Source organism: Cryptomeria japonica, chromosome 3, assembly GCF_030272615.1.
Source record: "Cryptomeria japonica chromosome 3, Sugi_1.0, whole genome shotgun sequence".
Classification (NCBI taxonomy): Eukaryota; Viridiplantae; Streptophyta; class Pinopsida; order Cupressales; family Cupressaceae; genus Cryptomeria; species Cryptomeria japonica.
Window position 1 is genome coordinate 779,970,878 of NC_081407.1, and position 24,813 is coordinate 779,995,690.

Here is a 24,813-nt window from a genome sequence, read left to right on the forward strand (position 1 = left end):
TTTTCGGTATTTCTCTTGCATGACTCATAGTGAGGGAACCTTACTACTGACAGTCATGGTTCTCCCTCGTGATTTTCCCTTTTACTTTGTCAATCGAAGTCGTAAGATCCTTAGTCCACTGGGGGCTTGGTGTATCTCGCCTCCTTGACGTGGTGAAAGTTTTTCAATGTTGTTTCCTTGTACTTTACTGGAAGTATCAGCGTACGCTTATACTCGCACTAAAGTGGGGGCTAAATGTAGCGTCCTAAAATTGTGACACTTGCAATTTCGACTGCATTTCGGTCTTCACGATGGCGACGCAACACACAACCTGAATGGAGACCCCAAAACCTGATTATGACACTGAAAACTGCATTTTCTTGCACCCTGGCCTGAACCTCCTTTGCACCCTGCTGTCCCGGGAGGTGGGACCAGAGCGCCCAACGCCCTGGTCCCTGGGTCCTATTTTGGGCCCGGTCTCTTTTGGACTTCGGGTCTTTATGTTTGCAAATTGGAAAATTATCTTTCCTGGTCGGCCTAAGGTCGGGAAAATCAGTCTATCAGCCCTAATTGACAAGTATATAAACTACATTTTCCTCTCCCATTTAAAAGAGAGAAGGACATAAGTGTACAAGCGTGGAAACTATACTCAAGCATTCAAGCATTCACGCATTCCTTCAAGCAATTGATCATTTCAAGTCTCCATTCAAGGCTAAGTGTTGCATTCAAGACAAGGATTCAACCATTGAAGAGGAGATCACTTACAACATACTACTACAACATACAACATACAACATCTATACCTTCGCACATAAGGATACAAACATCCTTATAACAAGGTATTAGTACTTGTTTTACATTATAGACATTTACATTTACAGCATTGCTCATTTATTGGTTAATTCCAAAACCAGGGTTTGACCTAAAGGCAAACCCGTAATCCCTAACCGCCCAATCATCTTCGCTTTTCTGTGTGTAGGTTGCAGGTATGCAGCTGAAATTGAAGATCTGGAATCCTTGTGCAGAGACGAACAGATCCCCCTTTGTTTCGCGGATTTTTCGGAGGACCGTGGCGCTCAGGCGCCATCGTCCTGACAACTTTTGCTCAAATTTGCAGGACAGCGCCGTATCGACATTTTACTGCTAATTCCAGGTCCGCAGCTTCATCCTATATCCCTATCTCAGTTTATTATCGAATCTTTGTCACTTTCTATGCATTCCTAGCTTAATTCTTCTATGCACATTCTTTACAAAAGAGGGTAGCCTTGCTGTCATAACCCTTGAAACTCATGTAGCATCCAATCTTGCATTGCGTGGGATTGGATCTTGTGGGTTTCAACCCCTCTTTTGAATGTAAAGTCTCTCCCCTAAGTGAAAACCATCAACCCTAGAGTGAACCTCCCTTCTCTCTCCTCGGAGTTGGAAGACGGGAGAGCAACTAGGGTTCGATCGCGATTTTCCGCTTTACAGTATCTACTCTTGGATACATTTTTCTCATATGCATGATGTCCATGAGATCCTATATTATTCTTTCTAGATCTCTTTCTACATTCCTCTGCCCTATTGCCATAAGCATTACATGCAAATTAGTAAATGGTAAAGGATGGCATATGACTTACAAATTTATTTTCCCATGCATGAGGAGATCTTACTGGTTTAGCATCCCCATTTCTTCTTCTTTGAGAATGGATCCTTGGTTGTCCATTCTGTGTAACTCTTCCATCTACTCTCTTATTTTCCCACACTTGATTAACCCTGTGAGTGGTAGAAAATTACTTTGTCCTCTGCTGGTAGGAGGTCTTCTTTGTTGTTTCCTCATTTTCCTACTTTCGGTGAAGCTATCTTCTCCCATCTTCCCTTTACCTTTGGGATCTGCATTGTTCCTCCTTCTTGCAGCACCGATCTTCATTCTTGTTGGCAAGTCTTCACCAGTTGTTCTTAGGTCAACCTTATTTCGGGGAGCATTTCTGACTGTGAAGGTCTATTCCCCATTTTCTTCATTTGAGGAGACAAACTAAATGTCATTGTGGGGGACATTCTTACTGGTGGAGCATTCACCGACACCACTTCCTAATCCTTCTATATCCTTGGCATGCTTTTGATTCTTCAGCATTTTATCCAAGGCAACACTGCTGCCATCAAACTAGATTCTTACCTTGAGCTCATCCTGACACTTCTCAAGGTCATTTTGGAGAAACTCCATTCCTCCAAGCAGCTTCCGATATTCTTTATCTTTAACTTCTAGCCTAGATGCTAGATCTTCACACTGGCACACCTTGGTGTTCTTTGCCTGAGACTTCAACTCTGAGATGCATTTCTCAGATTCCTCAAGGCATTTTGTTAGCCGGTTCTACTCTACTATAGTGGCATTATTGAATAGGTTGTATTAATTTCTTAGATTCTCCATTTCACTTTCCTTGGAGTCCAAGACTGACTTCAAATCATCAGTCAATCTTTTTGTCTCTTCTAGTTGAGTGGTCAATAAACCAACGTTTTGGTCTGATACTTCAAGGTAGGTTCTCAACTGGCTGTAATCCTCATGAACAGATCTTTTGTAGATTTTAAAGTCATTTCTAACATTTTGAAGATCTTCTAGAGAATTTACCAATTCACACTCAAGATCTACTTCTGTATCTTCTTCTTCCTCATCATCATTTTCAAATAAATGTTGTTGGCTAGATCTATTTACCTTTTCTTCTCCTTCTCCTTCCTTTTTAGTGTTGTTGTCAAACACATCATATCAGTGGGATCTATCGACATTATCCCCTTTTGATGTGAGACTCTCAATGCCAATCTCATGGACCATGAAGAGATGAAGCTCCACATCACCAATGCTCTAGCAACAATCTGAACTACCTATGTCATCTTCACATGTATCTTCAACATTGTTCTTCTCACTCTCACAAGCTGATTCAGTGGTGCATGATTCATTTCCGTAAAGCTTCTTTAGTCTATCCCATAGACTTTTAACTATTTTGAATTTGTCCACCTATGAGGAGACATCACCGGTGAGCCCACTGAATATGGCCTTCATGGCGTCTTCATTGCACAAGCATCTTCTTTCTTCTTTAGATCTGGTGGGAGGACTTACATTCCTAGGAAGACCATTGACAACTGACATCCATACATCAAATCCTAGAGAGGATGGGAATATTTCCATTCTATAGCTCCAAGTAGAATAGTTTGAACCATAAAACACAGGAGCAAGGATTGATACTAAACAAACCATTGTGTCCTTAAGCCAGAATCTACCCAAGCTAGAGAAAACTCGTATGACTAGGAACCTACGCTTTGATACCAATTGTTAGACACAATGCACCACTGAGAGAGGGGTGAATTAGTGGTTCTCAAACTTTTCCCTTTATCTATCTTATGTGTGTATACTGGTTATGGGATTTAACTCTAAACAGACTTATCAGTTAGGGGGGATACCAATCACAAATGAAATCACACAAGGGGACATCACATGACACCAACATATATGAGGAAAACCCAAGATGGGAAAAACCTTGGTTAGCAATGCTGCTAGAGTCTACTACTCCAATCTAGCCTCACAATCAAAACTCCGTTACAATGTTTAGGGCACCAACCCAAGGAGCTACAACCCCTGATTTAGGGCACCAACCCCTAACTTGTTTATGGGCTACAACCCCTGCACCAAGCTACAACTTAGTGATCACAATGAAAACATCAATTACAAAAGTAGTTGTCTTGTTACAAGTGAATCTTGTAACCATTTCATATACCTTACTCTGCCAATGAGATACCTTCTCTACTACACTAGTATACTTCTCCTCCTGCTATCATCTGCTTCTTCGTTGTTGGTAAACTCTACCAGTTTACCTCTACTCTCCTTCTGCTCTGTTGGATCTCCTCCTCACTACTCTGCTCTTCTCTGGTACTACACTCTGTCGGTCCACTATTTGCCTTTTTTGCAACCCTCTTCACTTTTGCTCTACCGGTATAACCACTACTAGTTCTGTACTGCTATCGGTTGAACACTTCAACCTAGTTCTCTCTCACACTCAGTCTCTTCTTAGATATTTGTCAAGTACTTGACCTATTTTCTCTCACATGAATAAGTAATAGTCTCTTCTTCTATGCAACATCTCTACTCTCTCATCTAGCAACAACCATCTCTGTTTTTGGTTTGCATATTTATAGACTGGTTTTCCTGGGAAAAATGAATTCAAACTTTGAGTAGTTAGGGTTTCCACACTTACCTCAAAGCAAACCAAATCTAATCAGATCTTGCTTGATCTGATCACCTAGATAGTTGTTTCCTCATCACCACCATTGTCTTGCCTTCTTGATCATGCCTTCTATCTTTGGCAATCTGCTTTTTAGCTTGTCAGTTGATTTCTTGGTCAAACACCAAGATTGGTCTTGTGGTTTCCTTCATCTGCCTCGATCTCCTTAATCATTCTAATCTATCTCTTAGTTTTCCTCCAGACCTTGAACCACAAACCTCTACAACGGCTCTACAACACATCCCATGATTTACGAGATCTACCATTAATGTCGACCAACTCTGCAACTACCTTGTCGGTGCACACTCCATCTACCGCTATATACAAGTTCACCACCTTGACTCCATGTGGTATTAATTTTGACCAACTACCGGTCTAGTTCTCCATGTTGGTCCAGATAGGATCACTGACCAAACACTCTACTGGTTCCTCTTTTCTGCTAGTTTACTAACCCTGCCAGTTAAACCCTCAAATCGGTCTGTCATCAACCTTGCACTCTTCTTCTCTTCAGGTGGACTTCTCAGTAAGTCAACACTCTTGCTAACCTACCTTATGCACATCTTCATCAAATGGAGAGTCTTTTGCATCTGCACTTTGTCCATATTACCAGTGGACTTACATATTGGTAAACACTCTTGATGATACTATGTCATCAACCTTTATTAGACTCCATCTTTAGTTAGACCACATTCCTCTATTTGCATTTCTTAGTCTTGCCTTTTCTTGATGACTGCATCTTTATCTAGTGGGAGTCTTGCTATTCTGCAACCTTACCACATACCAGTGACCTATTCATTTTTCTCTTCTAGTGTTGATGTGATATAGGTATCATTCTACCTCTTCATGAAAAACAACAGCTGAAACACCTTGGCCATCTAGCTTGTACACTAGTCACCTTACCATTCCATCCACACAAGTTAGGCACTAACTTGTGTACCAGTGACTCCAGTGGTCATTCATCCTTACCTTACTAGTGTCCTACAATATAAGATGATATCAAAGATATCTCAACCTGTACTCCTCCTTGACAGTGTTGTACATACATCACTCATACTGGTAGTCATTCCATACTAGTGACATCAATGACAACACAATTCCAACACAACTGTTTAGGAGTAGGTTTATCAATGGGTCTTGAAGCGGCAGGATTAAAAACCGAAGAGGTTGTAGAAATAGACATATTCAAATAAATAGGTTTTGAGACAACAAGACCGAGTGTCGAAGAGGCACTAGTGAGCTACAGAGTGGAATCACACTATCGATCCATGGCCCATCGAAATAATTTACACTCACATGGATGTTGATTATGATGGAGGTGAGCACCACCAACTAAGGATCTAGAGGATTCAGGATCATCATGCTCCAAAAGAGAGGTCTCTAAAACTATGTTAGCGATAGGAGAAGGCCCAACTGATGAAACAAGAGGTGCATCTAGGATAGGCACCACATTCCCAACAATGGTCGCCCTACCTCACTTTTCTCAAGCAGCGATTAGAGGAATAGAGGGTGCCGATATGGGCTGGGAAGTGGAAGCAAGTAGTGACAAATGAACTTGGAAGGAATTCTTCCCTTTATCACAACGAGAGGGTCGAGGGATATAATCCATGACCGGGAGTTCGAAGGGAGGTCAGGTCATAGACTTTGACAACATAGGTGCCTTTCCCTTGTTAACACTACATGTAGTCATAGGAGTAGAAGATACCATAGGAAGCTATGTTGTCCTAGGAAAACGTGAAAGTCTATTCTAGGGAGCTAGGTTAGCCTTAGCCCCTGATGATAAGGAGACATGAAGAACCACCCACTCCAAGACTGGAATAGATGTATTAAAGGTCAATGCAAGAAGAGGCAATGAATAGCTAGGATTACCTAATTTAAGGGTCGATTCCCTTGTCTTATATTGATAGTATGCATGGTACATTAAATCACCATAGGAAAGCATGGGCCTAGCCAAAGTAGGCTAGAAATTATCTAACAAAAAATCCCCATTGGCTACTAGGGGTCGTTATCTAGTGTCCTGGATGACATGCACCAAATCCTGATGGGGAAACTTGAGACATTTGTGAATTACTGAAGGGACCACCTCTATGGAAATCAGCCAGGGAATGCCTAGCTTAGTGCGGTATAGGTCTGACTCATGAATGATCACTAATGTAGAAGATAGCACCTTGGGTCCTATGAGGGCCTTCAAGGTGATGCTACCCAAAGGAGAAATAAAGAATCCATCATGTGTCCTCAGGGTCACTTGGCACTCATTGTACGCAGGCCCATGCCAACCGTTTATGAATATAATCTCCTTTGTAATGACATCAACTCTGTATTATGGGTCAACCATCACACTTGTGATAGTTTGACCATTCAACTTGGCAGGGATGTATATAGGAGTAGGCTCTCCACAATACAGAGTAGCCAGAGGGGTGAATGATAAAGATATGTCAGACACCTTACCCTTCTGGCTAGGAGGCAAGCAAATGGGAGTGATGGTGACCACTTTCACGAATGTACCATCATCCAAAGAAGGATTCAAGATGCAAAGATGAAATTTGTTGAATGCGAGGGAAAGAGATTGGTACAAATTTGCAAGTCATTATTGGTTTTGTCAACAAACTTGTTTGACTTATGTTTTCGTGCATAAACTTTGATTCAACCACTGTCAATATGGACTTGGACAATGTGTCAAAGATGATAACATCGCTCAATGTCATGACTAGGCATATGATGGTAATGGCAAAATTTGGATCCATCGAACCAAAGCGGATAGGGTCTGCTATCACACAACAGTCTAATCTTAGGAAGGGTGATTAGATTGTCTTTCAACAATCACTGCATTATGCTCAAATAAGAGTCATTCAATTTCATGAAGACCCTATTTTTTTGCAAGCTGTGTCCAATAGCTATTAGAGGGACACCCATGACATTAGCTTCTACCTTATTCTTCCTAGACCTTTCCATGGACGTGGCTGCAAAGGACCCACCGTGAGGGTTCGAAGTAGAATCTCTGAACTGTGACATGGTGTGCTAGTAGTCTGTAAGCATAAAACACATCTTAGCCAAGTTTTGATATCGATTGAAAGATAGCTTCTCCCTCAATGTTGGTTGCAGATTCCTATCTAATAGAGCAAAGGGGATTTTGGTGGAAATTGATTAATATGTTGAGATAAAATCTATGACCCTTTATTTGGCATTTATTTACAATGAACAAGGTCAACAATAGTGACCCTGCTGCTAATGTTATCCTCAAACCGTCTAAGGAAAAGTTCCATAAGATGATCAAAGGTGCAAATAGAATGATCTGGAAAAGAGCTATATCATTTTAATTTGGTACCCTTAAGGGACCATGAGAATAGTTTAAGCAACAAAAGGTCTAGGCTATGATAGTCATTGCACATGGTCAAGAAATAATTAGTGTGCACATTACGGTACCCATCACCAATAAACCTAATTAATTTTAATGAATTAACTGCAGTAGGTAGGATAGTGTTCAGGATGGTAATGGCGAGGGTACCTTTCCTATAATATGTAGGCATGGATGACTAACTAGAGGTGAAGCTAGGTTCGTGAGTTACAACTACAACTACAACTACCCCATGTTTTGTAAGATGGTGTTCAAGACTAGATTGCTAGGCGTAGGAGATGGAGGTGGACCAGATATGTGACCACCTCCACCGAAACCTCTGGAAGGACCAGTGCCAACAACAGATGTAGTGATAGTGCTAATCGTAGACATCTAAGTTGCAATGGTGGAAAAGTTTGAGCCACTAGACATACCCGTATAGCCCAAGGGGGTAGATGAAGCAGTGATACTAGGGATAGCAAGCCTGAAATAAACCATGTGTACTATCGAACTAGGCATGGCCACACCAAGCTAAGAGCAACAAACATTAGACTAGCCATCTCGAGGAGAGGCACCAGCTAAAGGTACATGATTCCTGACAATCATAAATAATACCCTCAACATCTCAAGGCCTCTCCTGTCTGAGATCAACATGTCTCTCAGAGTGTTCACAATATTTCCACCCTAGAAGAGGACATTCTCCTAATTTAGGAAGCCCACAGTCTCTCAGATTCTACTCAAGCATGTTAATTTGCTCAAAATCAACAGTGAGAGTAGAGACATGATAAAAAACAAGAGGGGAAGATGGAGTCAAATTTCTCAGATAATTACTCTGAGATTTGGATTGCGAACTAGTTGGAGAGGTGCCCCCTATCAAAATGGACTTAAAGAGATGAGAAGCTAAGAAATCATTTGGGTCAAGATGGTGATCATTAAACATCATGTTGAGCAAAGGAGGACTATAATGGTGAAGAGGAAAACTCTATTTGGATGACCTCCTGACTACAACTCCTATGGCGGTTTGGTTCGTAAAGCTCATAGACAAGTCTTCCAACATTGAGACTACACTACAGGAAAATGAAGTGCTTTGCATTTTGGTAAAGTATAATACTCAGAAAGATGAAGAGGGTTATGCAAACGTTCAATCAAAGATGCAAATTATGTTTCTTTTTTTTTTTTTTTTGTAGATGAGATGTATACAATGATTTGAATGATGAACACACAATGCAAAAAGAAATGTTGATTCACATCGGCTTCATCAAAATGTAATGAAGGAAAATTGCTACCTCAAGGATGATAAATCCAAGAGAATAAATCCACCCTCTAATACCTCACTCGAACTGGTGCTAAGATGAGCTAGGGGATAAAATGACATACTAGAGGAACTTCTCGCAATCCGGGGCTATCAGATGACTCCTATGTCCTGAGGACGAGCGCGCAAGTCTGGGACACCAACATGACATGTCATCATCCTGTAAGAACAAGCTACAAAATCCACGTAGAAAACTCCTAATGCATGGACGATATGATGAAACATATAAAACCAATAAACTAAGCTAATAGTTGCAAAATACAAAAATGACTATGACGAAATAGAAAGGAAAAAAATAAAAAAACTCACGGTCAGTCCACGATTGAAGTTTCCTATAAAGTGATTTATTTCCCACGATTGACAACCTACACACAAGCAAAGGAAAATGTTGGGGGTTGTTTTTTTGGAGCCTACCTGAGTCAGACCCCCGTTTTGGTGTTTCCACTACCACAGACAACCCAGATAAAATCCATGGGAAAAATAAATGATAAAGAGAATTGGAAAATGATGCAAGATAAGGTTCATGATAATATGTAAAATAGAAGGAGAAAAGGATGAGTAAACTCCCCTTTTCAAGTTACCTATGAAAATGGTATCATGAGCTATTCGTAGAGCTGCAACAATGGTAGTCTTCACAAGAGAAATCATGAATGTTGTTCAAAGAGATTGACAAGAGCTTCAACTGATCAAAAAAATCAACTTGCCCAAAAGAATCCCTTCAAATGCCTTCAAACATGATACATAAAGGCTCTGAAAGGAAACCCAATGTCGGTGGTCGCATGCATGAGCATTACGATTCCTTCCGGGTGTAGGTGTAATGCTCAAATGACCACCCATAGACTATCAGATTCATGGGATGCTAGCACGCCACACGAACGTCTCCGCGCCATGCTGTAGTCCCAAAGGTGACATGCCAACAGAGTCAGTAAAATTCCAGTTTGAATCTGACAAGGCGGTCTCAATGGACAAGAGGACAAAGATGGCGGTACCTGACCTCTGATGATGTAGAGGAAAGCACCATTTGTCATGTTGAATTTCATAAGTTGCGATTTTTGATATTACAATTTGAAAGAATCACATAAATCAAGTGTAAATAGCTATTCCAATCTTTCTTAAGAATGCTTCTTCGATATAAAACAAAATTCATGTGTTTTCCCCTTTTTATGGACATTCATAACCTGTCCCAAGACTTTCATTGTGCATGAGCAAGGAAGACGCTAAAATTTCGTCAAGTTTGGTTCTATAATTTATTAATTGCATTTGCTCAAAAGTTCTCGAAGCTCTTTCAGTACATCATTTTGTTATATATCCTGTGATCTCTCTATTGCTGGAAATTGACACTCATTGAATTCATTTTGTTTTCATTGATGGCAACAAGATCAGATGGAAGTCATATACTGATATTAGGAGGCATATACCAGTAGACATCGACGTAAGAGTATCTAGGATTATATCGGCACTGACACCGACATCAGTACTTCAAGGAAGCCGACATAAAGGAAGTTTTATTTAGAAAATTAGTTTGTAATTATTATCGAGGCTGACATTGAATATATTTTGTAATGCATTGCAAGCCAACATAAGGCATATTATTTGTAATGGGTATATAGGTCAATTTGCTAGGCCATTTTGCAATGTGTAAAAAGGTGTGACATAGGAGTATATAGCCGAACTATATAATGTGAAGTATGTGTATGTAGATCATTTGTATGGGAATGTTATATCATGCAATGATCTGTAGATAGTTTGGAAAGAATTCTTGGAGGAGAAGAGATATTGGTAGTAGTGTTTAGGGTTTATGAACCAGTATAGAGTAGAGCTAGAACCAGAACTCTATTTGGCATAGCAGATGCATTTTGTGAGTTCATTTTCAGTGTTTTAACTCAACAGAAGCTTGTAGTCAGTGAGACTCTTTAGTAATGAGCAGTATGCTCTAGGCAGTGTGCCTTCCTGCATGTGCAGGCCCCCATTATATGTAATTTATCCTTTCATATGGCCAATGAACTGATATTGTGGGTCACAAATCCCACCATGGTTTTTCCTCTTTGATTTTTTCTACGTATAAATTTTTTATGTTGTGGTGTTCATTTATTTGGATGGTTTATTTTCTTCAAGTTATATGTTTATTTGTTTACCGGTTTATATGTGTATGGTATAAAAGGATAAAATCTTATCTTACTAGCAAAACACCGATTCACCCCCCCCCCTCTCAGTGTTCTTGGATCCCAACAATTGGTATCAGAGCTTGGTATGCTAGAAGAAGTTTAATAGCTTGAGGAAGATACTAAAACCAGAATCTTTGAACATGGCTATGGAAAAGCAACTTGAGATGCCTCTTGAGGATTATGATGCTGAAAGGATGAGGAATTTAAAATTGCAAGATGTATTAAATTTTGCAAATGAATTCATTCTTATCTTGCAAGAAAGGTTATCATCAGCTCAAGCCAAGAGAAAGGAACTTTTGCAAAACCCGGATGATGAGGAGAAGAATAAACTTAAGGAACAATGTCAGAAACTAAGTCAAGCAAATATTCTCATGAAGAATGAAATGTAAGACCTGACTATGAGGTTATCAAAAGATATTGAGGATAGAAAGAAGAAGGAAGATAATCTTGTTATATCTCTGAAGAACAAATTTAATGAATGTGGTAGATTGACTCATGAGAATAATCTGTTGAGAACTGATTTGGTACACTCTCGGAACAATGAACAAGAACTTGAAAGATAAATAACTACTCTGAGAGATGATCTAACTACTGTAAGTGAGTATAAAGAAAAATTTAGAATTAGTGTTGCGTAGTTGAATGACTTATTGAAAAGACAAAGGCAGATTGATGATTCTAGAGGACTTGGGTTTGTACAAGGTGAAAGCTCTGGTACTGCAAATGAAGATCAGACAACCAGCATGCTGAACTCATTAGAATAGAGGAAACTGGTAAGGCAATCTAATGCTTATAAATTAAATGGTAGATGTTTTGTTTGCAATAAATTTGGGCATATGGCTAAACAATGTAGAAATAAAGCAAATCAAAACTATAATTATGTTCTCGGTCAATGCACAAATTGTAAGAAATATGGTCATAGATCTGAAGATTGCTGAATGAATGTTAAATGTCATGCATGTGGAAATTTTGCACATTTTGCTAATCATTGTAGGTCAAGGAATGACATCGGATATGTCAAAGAAATTCAAAAGAACAATGTTACATGTTATACATGCAACATAATAGGTCATATTGCTAAGTATTGTAGAAGCAAGACTCAACCGATTAGCAATGATAAAGATAATGAGAAAGGAAAGAAGAAGGTAGATGAAATACAACAAGATCACACCAAGAGATGGGTTAGAAAGTTTGAAGATCCAAGTGGAGATGGATCTACACCAGTAACTCCACTGGTATAACAGAGCATTCTTGCACCAATATGAAATTCCACCGGTAATTGAAGCATAGGCCTTAGGGGTTGGCAAATTCATTGCAAATATTGATTATTCCCTTGGAGGATCTAGGCACAGAGGAAATCAAAAGCATGTATCAATCCATTATATAGAGGATCTAGCAATTGAAGATCTAGGGTTAATTGGTAATCTATACATATTAGAATTCAAAGATGAGGTCATCAGATACATTCTGAGTAGGGTTCACAACGAGTTCATTTGGCTAGATCAGTCTTACATGATCACCAAGGAGGCTATTCAAGCAGTCACCAACTTACCCAAAGTCAGACAAGAACTTGGTAAGAAATTTCCAACACTGAGGTTGAGAAACTCACCGATGCAACTCCTGATAGCAGATCAATGAGGATCAACACAATCACGATACTGATATAAAATTTGTAAGCATGATAATAGGTTATAAGGTAACTCAATCTAATCGATTGAATTATGTTGCTAGTTCTTGCATTCATGTTGCATATTAGATGCTGAGGAATAATGCAAAATATGATTTATGTGAATGGTTGAGGATTGAATTGATGTTGAACCTTGGAAAGATCAAGGGAGTTAAGAAAGGAACTTTCAGATATGAAAACTTGATTGTTTATTTATTGATTTACTTTCGAAATGAGCTACCTGGTCTAGGGAAGAAGTGTTGGGATCATGGCATACCAGTAGGTATGCAGATCAAGGAAGCAATCACCAGTCTTGGTACTGATAGAGGAGAAAATTTGGGGTTATTTCAAAACATTCCAAGAAAACATGAGGCAGAGGGAGAGAATATCAAAGAACATTGTGGAAAAGTACTCCACTAATATATGTTTTATGGTGAAAACTAATGAAATTATTAGGGTACCAGTTGAACCAAGGACCATATGGGTTACAGAGTTTGGATATGAGGTGGATGATAACATTCTGCACCTCTATGCAAAAATACTGCTAGATGCCCGATTGGATGACAAAATAGAGCATTTTGGCATGACAAAAGAGAAGGCCCTTGAAGTCAAAACTGGCTTCAATAGGAAGAGAAGAGAGAAGAACATAGAAAAGATGCCTACATATGTAAAGGATGTAATTCATAAGATAGACACTCAACTGGGTTCTGTATCCAAACCGGTAGCAGAACCGACAGTGGCTAGTACTATAGAAGTAAAGAAGCCTGAAGCTTACATTTCTAACATCACTTCCAATTCTAACCCTAAGGACAATGAACCTATAGCTTTCAGAAGGGCACAAAGGAAGAAAGTAGATAAGCCACCGGTAGAGCAAAAGAAGGTGGAGCATAGGAGGAGACTTGTTAGAAAGGAAACTAAACCTACTGCACTACCACCTTCAGCAAGGAAGCTAATACAAAAGAGAAAACCGGTTACATCTACTCTGACAACAACAAGAAAAAAGAAGACAAGTGATGATACTGAATCTGGTAAGACCACAAAGACTTGTGTTGAATTAATTGATAAAATTACAAAGGATGGAATATTGAAAAATGTATCCACTTACTATGAAAATTTAGAGGATGATGAGCAAAATGATATTGAAGAGGCAATTTTGTTATACATGTATATATATAAGAAAGCCTTAGTAGAAATTTTGAAGGAAAATCCTCTATCATTGTACAATAAATTAGGTGCTAGAAGACTTGATGCAATCAAGAGGGATAGAGAAATTAAGGAAGTAGAACTTTTGGAAATGTGTGGTGCTATAAACAATGAGGAAATGAAAAGATGCATAGATGTTGCAAACAAAACAATATTCAGTAGTAAACCCCGACAAATAAGCCTAATGATGGGCATAGTTAATGAAGTGATAAATGAGACCAGTAAGGGTTGGACCAAATTCTTCCAAATGAATCCAAATTTTCTTACATCTCATGAAGAATTTGTTAAGGCAACAACTTCCACCATTCTAGATAAATCAAAAGGGAAAGGTATTTTGGGAAGTTCAACTCCAATTTTGACTAAACCTGTAGTAACTATAGATATATAGACACAACTGTCAGAAAAGGAAAGTGTATAGTCTATACTGGCACAAAATACTTTTGAGCAAGGCAATGCACAAGATATTATGAATATTGTGGATAATACTCCACCGACAGTAATTGACACTGCACCAAGCGGTGAAGCCACCGATGCTAAAGAAGATAAGGTAAAGGGAATTGAGTCTACACCAGCAGTTCATGTTGGTTCCTCGACAAAGATTTTGGCAATTGCAACTTCTCAAGGTGAGAAGAAACCAGTCACTGAGATGAGTCCAATTGAGTTAATGATGATGACTACTCAAAAACTATTAAAGGAGGGATCTGTAGATAAGGGAATAATAGATCAATCAGTTATAGTGTTGCATAAATTAATCCCTGATTGTCAGATTGAGAATGAAGCAAGCCCTTTCGGCAAGCTTAAGGCACTAACATAATACATATCTAACAATTTTCAATCACTACAACAGATATCAAACTGACAGGCATTAGAAAGATTTACTATGGCTAAGAAAGCCGCCTTTGACAAGATCATTGAAATAGAGAAAAAGAAAATTGAAGGAAAACTCATTCTTATTGAGAATTGTTTGAAATAATGTACAAATATCTATAGGGCCTGTTGTAACATAGAAATTCTTACAGCAAATGTAGATAGCAGATTAAAGGAATTACATGATAAGGTAGCTAGCATTGCAAACTCTTTTGATGGAAAAAAATTTCCTTGGACAACCAAATTTTTTCTATTGAGAAGGAGAGAGATAAAGTCTTTCGGAGAGCAAGGAGTCTTAGAGGATTAGTGAGTCCTAGATTAGATTCACTGGGTGTACATAAAAGAGAGTGTATGGACATGATTGCTAAACCCACACCGACAAAAGTCAAAGAGAAGGAAACGCTGGAACACTTACTAAGTGGACTAGCATCCATATCTAACACTTTCAAAACTGGTTGGGACACATACCTACAATTGTTGGACAAGGCTTACCCGAAAATTTTGAAGTTGGTTAAGCTCCGATAAAACAAACAGTATTTATTCATTCTTTTGTTTTGAATTCTTTCAATTCTTTCACCAGTCTTTGGCATTGATGCCAAAGGGGGAGCATGTGAAAATATCAAAAAAATATCAGACATGAACATATGAGAAGGACATCAGAATATCAGAAGGAGTGTATTGCTCAAGGGGAGCACATTTCAATTCAACCGACAAGGAATCCATTTTTCACATCAGTGTTGCCATCAATACCAAAGGGGCAGATTGTTGGCAATTGACACTCATCAAATTCATTTTGTTGTCATTGATGGCAACAAGATCAGATGGAAGTCATATACCAACAGACACTGACATTAGAGTATCCAGGATTATACGAGCACTGGCACTGACATCAGTACTTCAAGGAAGCTGGCATCAAGGAATTTTTATTTAGAAAATTATTTTATAATTATTATCGAGGCCAACATTGAATATCTTTTGTAATGCATTGAAAGCCGACATAAGGCATATTGCTTGTAATGAGTATATAGGTAAGTCTGCTAGGTCATTTTGCAGTGTGTAAAAAGGTGTGACATAAGAGAATATAGCAGAACTGTATAATGTGAAGTATGTGTATGTAGATCATTTGTATGCGAATGTTATATCATGCAATGATCTATAGATAGTTTGGGAAGGATTCTTGGAGAAGAAGAGATACCGGTAGTAGTGTTCAGGGTTTATGAACCAGTATAGAGCAGAGCTAGAACTGGAACTCTATTTGGCATAGCAGATGCATTTTGTGAGTTCATTTTCAGTGTTTTACTCCAGCAAAAGCTTGTTGTCAATGAGACTCTTTAGTGATGAGTAGTATGCTCTAGGCAGTGTGCCTTCTTACATGTACAGGCCCCCATTATATGTAATATCCTTTCATATGGCTAGTGAACTGATATTGTGGGTCATAAATCCTACTGTGGTTTTTCCTTTTTGAGGTTTTCCATGCATAAATTCTATGTGTTGTGGTGTTCATTTATGTGGATGGTTTATTTGCTTCAAGTTATATGTTTTTTTTTTACCAGTTTATATGTGTATGGTATAAAAGGATAAAATCTTATCTTACCGACAGAACACTGATTCACTCCCCCATCTTAGTGTTCTTGGATCCCAACATCTATTTCAGAGGATGACATCTCTTAAAACTTTCTCTCACACTAAAATTCATGTTTATGGTTTGTATAAATGTGTTTAAAAAAATGACTGCATAACTATAGTGCATGTTTATGGTTTGTGTACATGATTTAATGCTTATCGAATCTTTATTTTCTCTAAATTATTGGAACTTGTCACCACTCCTTTCTCAATTGGCCATTCAAACCTTACTAAGGGATAGGCTATTCTTGTGATATCTCATGCTTGAAGAGAAAACCGGTTACATCTACTCCGCCAACCACATGAAAAAAGAAGAAGAGTGATAATACTGAATCTGGTAAGACCACAAAGACCTGTGCTGAATTAATTAATGAAATTACAAAGGATGGAATGTTGAAAAATGTATCCACTTACTATGAAAATTTAAAGGATGATGAGCAAAATGAGATTGAAGAGGCAATTTTGTTATACATGTATATATATAAGAAAGCCTTAGTAGAAATTTTGAAGAAAATTCATCTATCATTGTACAATAAATTAGATGCTAGAAGACTTGATGCAATCAAGAGGGATAGAGAAATTAAGGAAGTAGAAATTTTGAAAATGTGTGGTGCTATAAACAATGAGGAAATGAAAAGATGCATAGATGTTGCAAACAGAACAATATTTAGTAGTAAACCCTTACAAATAAGCCTAATGATGGGTAGAGTTAATGAAGTGATAAATGAGACCAGGAAGGGTTGGACCAAATTCTTCCAAAAGAATCCAAATTTTCTTACATCTCATGAAGAATTTGTTAAGGCAACAACTTCCACCATTCCAAATAAATCAAAAGGGAAAGGTACTTTGGGAAGTTCAACTCCAATTTTGACTAAACCTGCAGTAACTATAGATATACAGACATAACCGACAGTAAAGGAAAGTGTACAGTCACAAACTACTTTTGAGCAAGGCAATGCATAGGATACTATGAATATTGTGGATAATACTTCATTGACAGTAATTGACACTGCACCAAGTGGCGAAGCCACTGGTACTAAAGAAGATAAGGTAAAGGGAATTGAGTCTACACCGACAGTTCATGTTGATTCCCTGGCAAAGGTTTTGGCAATTGACACTTCTCAAGTTAAGAAGAAACCAATCATTGAGATGAGTCCAACTGAGTTAATGATGATGACTACTCAAAAACTATTAAAGGAGGGATCTGCAGATAAGGGAATAATAGATCAATCAGTTACAGTGTTGCATAAATTAATCCCTGATTGTAAGATTGAGAATGAAGCAAGCCCTTTCGACAAGCTTAAGGCACTAATAGAGTACATATCTAACAATTTTCAATCACTACAATAGATATCAGACCGGCAGGCATTAGAAAGATTTACTGTGGCTAAGAAAGTCGCCTTTCACAAGATCATTGAAACAGAGAAAAAGAAAATTCAAGCTACACTCATTCTTATTGAGAATTGTTTGAAACAATCTACAAATATCTACAAGGTCTATTGTAACATAGAAATTCTTATAGCAAATGTAGATAGAAGATTAAAGGAATTACATGATAAGGTAGCTAGCATTGCAAACTCTTTTGATGGATTAACCACACTAACAACATCTGTTGATGGAAAAAAAAATTCCTTGGAGAACCAAATTTTTTCTTTTGAGAAGGAGAGAGATAAAGTCATTCAGAGAGCAACGAGTCTTAGAGGATTGGTGAGTCCCAGATTGGATTCACTAGGTGTACATAAAAGAGAGTGTATGAACATGATTGCTAAACCTACACCGACAAAAGTCAAAGAGAAGGAGACACTGGCGCACTTACTAAGTGGACTAGCATCCATATCTAACACTTTCAAAACTAGTTGGGACACATGCCTACATTTGTTGGACAAGGCTTACCCATAAATTTTGAAGTTAGTCAAGCTTTGGTAAACAAACAGTATTTATTCATTCTTTTGTTTTGAATTCTTTCAATTCTTTCACCAGTCTTTGGCATTGATGCCAAAGGGGGAGTGTATCTATGTGAAAATATCAGAAAATATAAGATAGAAACATATGGGAAGGGCATCAAAATATTAGGAGTGTATTGCTTAGGGGGAGCATATTTTAGTTGAACCGACAGGGAATCCATTTTTCACATCAGTGTTGCCATCAATTCCAAAGGGGGAGATAGTTGGCAATTGACACTCATCAGATTCATTTTGTTATCATTGATGGTAACAAGATCAGATGAAAGTCATATACCAACAAACACTGACATTAGAGTATTTAGGATTATATCAGCACTGGCACCAACATCAGTATTACAAGGAAGCCAACATCAAGGAAGTTTCATTTAGAAAATCATTTTGTAATTATTATCGAGGCCGACATTGAATATCTTTTGTACTGCATTGCAAGCCGACATAAGGCATATTGTTTGTAATGGGTATATAGGTCAGTCTGCTAGGTCATTTTGTAGTGTGTAAAAAGGTGTGACATATGAGAATATAGCAGAATTGTATGATGCGAAGTATGTGTATGTAGATCATTTGTATATGAATGTTATATCATTCAATGATCAGTAGATAGTTTGGAAAACATTCTTGGAGGAGAAGAGATACTAGTAGTAGTGTTCAGGGTTTATGAACCGATACAGAGTGGAGCTAGAATTGGAACTCTATTTGGCATAGCAGATGCATTTTGTGAGTTCATTTTCAGTGTTTTACTTCAACAGAAGCTTGTAGTCAATGAGACTCTTTAGTGATGAGTAGTATGCTCTAGGCAGTGTGCCTTCCTGCATTTGCAGGCCCCCATTATATGTAATATCCTTTCATATGGCCAGTGAACTGATATTGTGGGTCACAAATCTCACCGTGGTTTTTCCTCTTTGAGGTTTTCCTCCTATAAATCCTGTGTGTTGTGGTGTTCATTTATGTGCATGGTTTATTTGCTTCAAGTGATTTTTTTTTTTTTACTGGTTTATATGTATATGGTAGAAAAGGATAAAATCTTATCTTACTGGCAGAACACTGATTCACTCCCCCATCTTAGTGTTTTTGGATCCCAACATCTATTTCATAGGATGACATCTCTTAAAACTTTCTCTCACACTAAAATTCATGTTTATGGTTTGTGTAAATGTGTTTAAAAAAATGACTGCATAACTATAGTACATGTTTATGGTTTGTGTACATGATTTCATGTATATCGATCCTTTATTTTCTCTAAATTATTGGAACTTGTCACCGCTCCTTTCTCAATTGGCCATTCAAACCTTACTAAGGGATAGGCTATTCTTGTGATATCTCACGCTTGAAAAGTCTCTTTCGTCGATTTTCCTTTTATGCAGTCTGTCTTGAATTTTGTGAAAAATTTTAAACCATTTCATTGTTGCAGTTGGAATGTAGATGTTAAATAAAATAAAATATTTTCATGTTTTATTTTGAAGGAACGTGCATGAAAGAAGGAAGACGTGTGAACTAAATCAGATTTCGTCCTATCGTATTTCACCATTAAAGGGAAACTGCCATCATCTGAACTATTGTAAAATTGGTTAGGGATAAAGAAAGTAGAGAAATTTTTTCTGGGAAAACTATCAAACTGCTTATAGAAAGATAGAAGAACACGGCGTGGGTAGCTTAAGAGGTATCCCCTTAAAGATAAGATCTTATATGAATTTGAAATAGGATTTTTAAATATAGAATTTGGCATAGTAATTTGCCCAACTTTGAATGGGAAGAATTGCAGTTTGTAGGAGTTAAAGATAAGATCTTTAAGCATAGAACTAAGTTGTTAATTATAGTTATGCATTCTTTTTTCTCTATTTTTAGCTACCATTCAATGTGTCAAAGATCTTTATTTATTGAGGCAATTTGTAATGAATTCTTTATCTCTGATTTTTAATCACTTGATCTTTGATCATGTGATCAAGACATAATCAAGGAGTTTGTAATTTCATTGAATGATAAGCTTTATCTGCTATCAAGCAATGATTTTTTGTGTATTTTTAAAAAATTTCATTTCATATAAGAGCTCCATAATATTTTTCCTTCAATTGGTATCAAAGTATTGTTTAAGAAATTATTTAACTTCAATTGCTAAAGATGTAAAAAGATCTAGGTAGATTTGAAGTTTACAAGACTAAGAAGGTTGAAGAGTTGTCATCATCCTGGAAGACACCGATGCCAAGTTCAAGTGCTTGAGAATCCCCTTGTTTGGAGAAGGGAAGTTGACTCTTAGAAAGAAATCGAAGATTTCAAAAGGAACAAGTTGCAGAATCAATTTATGAAGCTGATCATCCTCAAGGAAAGAAATTTTTTTAGGAAGTCGAATTAAAGCCTTAGAAAAGGATATAGTATTTTTTGACAAAACAATTAAAGCCCTCTAGAAGAGGAGAGAAATCGTGGCCCCATAAAGGAGTCATAGTAAATAATTTGTCAAATGGAGATCGTTGCATAATGCATCTGTTAGGATAATCGATGAACAACTGAGGGGGAGGGGGGGGGGGGGTGGGTGAATCAGTTGTTAATAGATTATATCAATCAAACCACTTAATAACCTTTAACTGGAGCACATAAACATTGAATACCGGAATAGCAAAAACAAATACCAGTAAACAATAAAACTTAAGAATGGAACAGAGAATTAAGACAATGCAACCATACCACATAACACCATGATTTGTACGTGGAAAACTAGGTAAAGGGAAAAACCACGGTGGGAAGCCTACCGACAGTCAGATGATATTTCTGCAAAAAGTATTTGATACAATGAGGGGCCTACACATGCAGGAAGGCACACTACCTAGAGCGCACTTCTCATTACAAAAGAGTCTCACTGACTACAGAGAGGTTATAACCACGTCAAGAGAATTGGACAACAATCCAGAATAATGAAGTGCCAGAGATAGCATCTACCATGCCTGATTATAGTCCTGGTTAAGCTTAACATCGAAGGCCTTTGACCTCTTCCTTAAACCTAATTTGATAACCTATGATCGACCAAATCTCCTTCGCATATGATATTGCATTCCATGACCACGATCATTACATTTCCATTCCCATACAATACCCTTGCATGATTTACATCAATTTATACAAACCCTAAGGCCTAAACCAATTAGGTTGGCCACCTAAAAGATATTACAATAAGATCATTACATACATCCATACTACAATGATATGTCATGTCGACTTAAGACCAAAACAACAATAACCAATCCATAAAACATCTCGGTAACATATAGAGAACATGTTAACATGATACCGGTCCATAACCTAGATAGGCACCAGACCTAATCTGGGTCCACCATGTCAAAACGATGTCTTCAATCAGTTAATGCATGATTAGGGATCACCTTCCGCATCTTCAATTCCATCTAGATGTTGCACCAACACCACTTATGCATTTTGTTAAGGTTTCTTAGTGAAAGCTCTGTCGGTTAAACCTTAAACCCATGCCGGTAAGGGTTTACAAGAGTGTATGATAGCATCTGATCACCAAGTCAATATCAACCACACAAAAATGCTCCAAAAGCATGTAACACAAAAAAACCAAACATACTCTATTGATCCAAACATGTCGAAAGTGTCCAACACATAGTCCCTTTTGCCAGTAACACTAGATCTTCTACCGATAACCAACCATAACTGCTAGTGTTGACATCAATGACAAAACATCAATGCAACACATAATCAATTCATCCATACTGCCAACAACATTGCAGTAGGAGAGAATCCCACTAAAGAAGAAAAAAGAAACATTTATCTTTTTGTGTTGAAACAATTAACGGTTGATATGAATGTTGGGATTGTAATTTCCCCACATTACATTAGATTAATTGGAGTCTTCTGCAATTTTCTACATGAGTTAAAAATATGATTTATAAATATAGAATTTGGCATACTAATTTCTCCAACTTTGCATGAGAAGAAGTGTAGTAAATGCAGGAGCTAAAGGTAAGAGCTCTAAAAATAGAATGAAGTTGTTTACTATAGTTATGCATGTGTTTTCCTCAATTTTTAGCTAGCATTCAATGTGTTAAAGAATTATTCTTTGTCTCTAATATCTAATTAATTGATATTTGATTATCTAATCAAGACGTGATCAAGGTCTTTCTAATTTCTCTGAAAGAAAATTTTTATCTACTATTGAGCAACGATTTTTGTGTTTTTTTTTTAATTTTCAGTTTGCGAGACCTTTAATATGTTTTTTCAGATAAGGGAGTACTCTATTTAGCATGAAAAAATGTGGCCTTCATATACTCCAAGCCTAGGATATTGAGTTCTATTAGTGCCTTCTGTATCAGTAGGTGGGTATGGTTGTTTGTTTATTATTTACCACTATTTTAATTTTATTTGTTTCAATGTTTGTATGCACATCACACACACACACACACACACACCATAAGAAGAGTTCCTAATTAAATTAAATTTTATTTGTTTCAATGTTTGTATGGTTCATGACATATGTGATGTACAACCTTTATTATTAATTAAATTTTAAAATTGATAGGGATGGATAAGTAACCACACCCCTCCCCACCCAACCTTCGCGCCCCCCCCCCCACACACATATCATAAGAAGAGTTCCAAAAAGTAGTTTTCCAGCTTTGCACTCATTTTTAGTGCCTAGATTGTCACCATAGTGTCGAGGCACCATCCAAAATCTCGAAATTTTGTGCATAAAGTAAGAAAATAAATATTTTGTTTCCCCATTTGCTAGTCTATATGTTTCTTAGCTATAGATATGAATTGTGTTAAATTTGTGATGTATGATAGACAACGAAAGCATGAGATTGTAAGAGAAATAATGGTAAGATTGATATAAGGATATAGAGCATGTGGTACTGGCTTTTAGTGACACATTGTTGTAAATGACTTGTGCTCTAGCACATGCATTAGATGTGTTTAGTTGTAACATTTATTGCAACTAAAAGGAGAAAATATTTATAAAATTAGGAAAATTTACCACGACCTAGAGGAAAATCATTAAATACAAATTATTCGACCAATAAATTATGAAAAACCATAAACATTAACATGTATCTTCAATTTTTAGTCTGTCCAATTGTCATTCAAGTAATATAAGTTGTTGGGTAACTCGCAATGAATGATTGTAATTTAAATAATTTTCCTTTGTATTTTGCTTGCCATAAGCTTCTTTGTCCCTCATACCAACTATTGATCACCGTCTTCTTGCTGAAAGCTTCCACCTTTTGCATGTACGTGATTGCTGCGAGATTATGGCATGTTATGAAAAGGCTCATTAACTTTGACTTTGGCAAAGAAATGGCAGTTCGCTAGGTTGATTTTCCCTCATGATATTTCATGCCTAAATGCTAGCTTTTAGATAGGTTATAAAGTAGGATTAGAAATCCGATAAGGTTGCTAAATCGATTTTTCTTTATGGTATTCCATGCTTGAATCCAATTTCAAGATAGGTTTTAAAGCAGGAATAAAAGGATGATAAGACTCTTACTTTCATCCTTAGGCATGTTGCACTTGCCTCCAACTTCGAGCGGCAACTTTAATATGTGAGCCGATGGTAGCTAGACCAACAAGCCTATGTGGTGTAAATTATGCAAGTTGATGGCGACAAATAAACTTTATCAGTTAAAGAATTCTTAAATTGATTAAGATACCACAACTTTCACAAATTAAGTTTGGAGTGGAAGAGTAGGTTATTAAGTTCCATGAGATCACCAATGCTTAACAGAAAATCAGCATCTTTTTAATTCTTTGTCAGCTTCTTTAGAAGTTTATATGATTAGTTTCAAACTTTAACAAGTTGGCAATGTGGGATAAATTCCTAAAGGAGCTTCTTCATTGGAAATCTAGGTAATTATATTAAAACCTTGTTAGTGGTTGCCAACATTTAATGGACTTGCACTATCAACTGAAGCCAAACTATCAGTAAGCCAAGAGAAGTTTGGGATTCATTAAGTCTGTTTATTAGTAGTTGATAAAGATATTTCTAAAAACACTTTAAAAGAGACTTCTTTAATCAATGTGCGAAGGTTTCACCAATAATGATATTTTCATGCCTTTTTTTTCATTTATTGAAGTGAAGTAAATATATTGTGGAATTATATTTGTTAATTCTTTTAAAATTATCTAAAAGAAAGTTTTCAAGAAAGGATTTTGTGTCAACTTTAACCTTTTTTAAAATTTAATTATTTTCATGATTTTCTTCAATATGCAATGTTGCTTTTAAGAGTTTTTATTAAGTGAATGGAGGTTCCAGATAGAGATGGAAATAGGCTAAAGAATAGTGGATCTTTGGGGTTACATTTGATTAATATGATATCAGCTCAACTATTATTGCTAGAGGTTTAAAATTGGCAAGTTTAAAAAGAGGGCTAACATAATTATATCGTATGACCAAGTTTTGCATTAGTAATGTTTTATATATAAATAGTGATTGAGAAAAAATAAATCTATGGG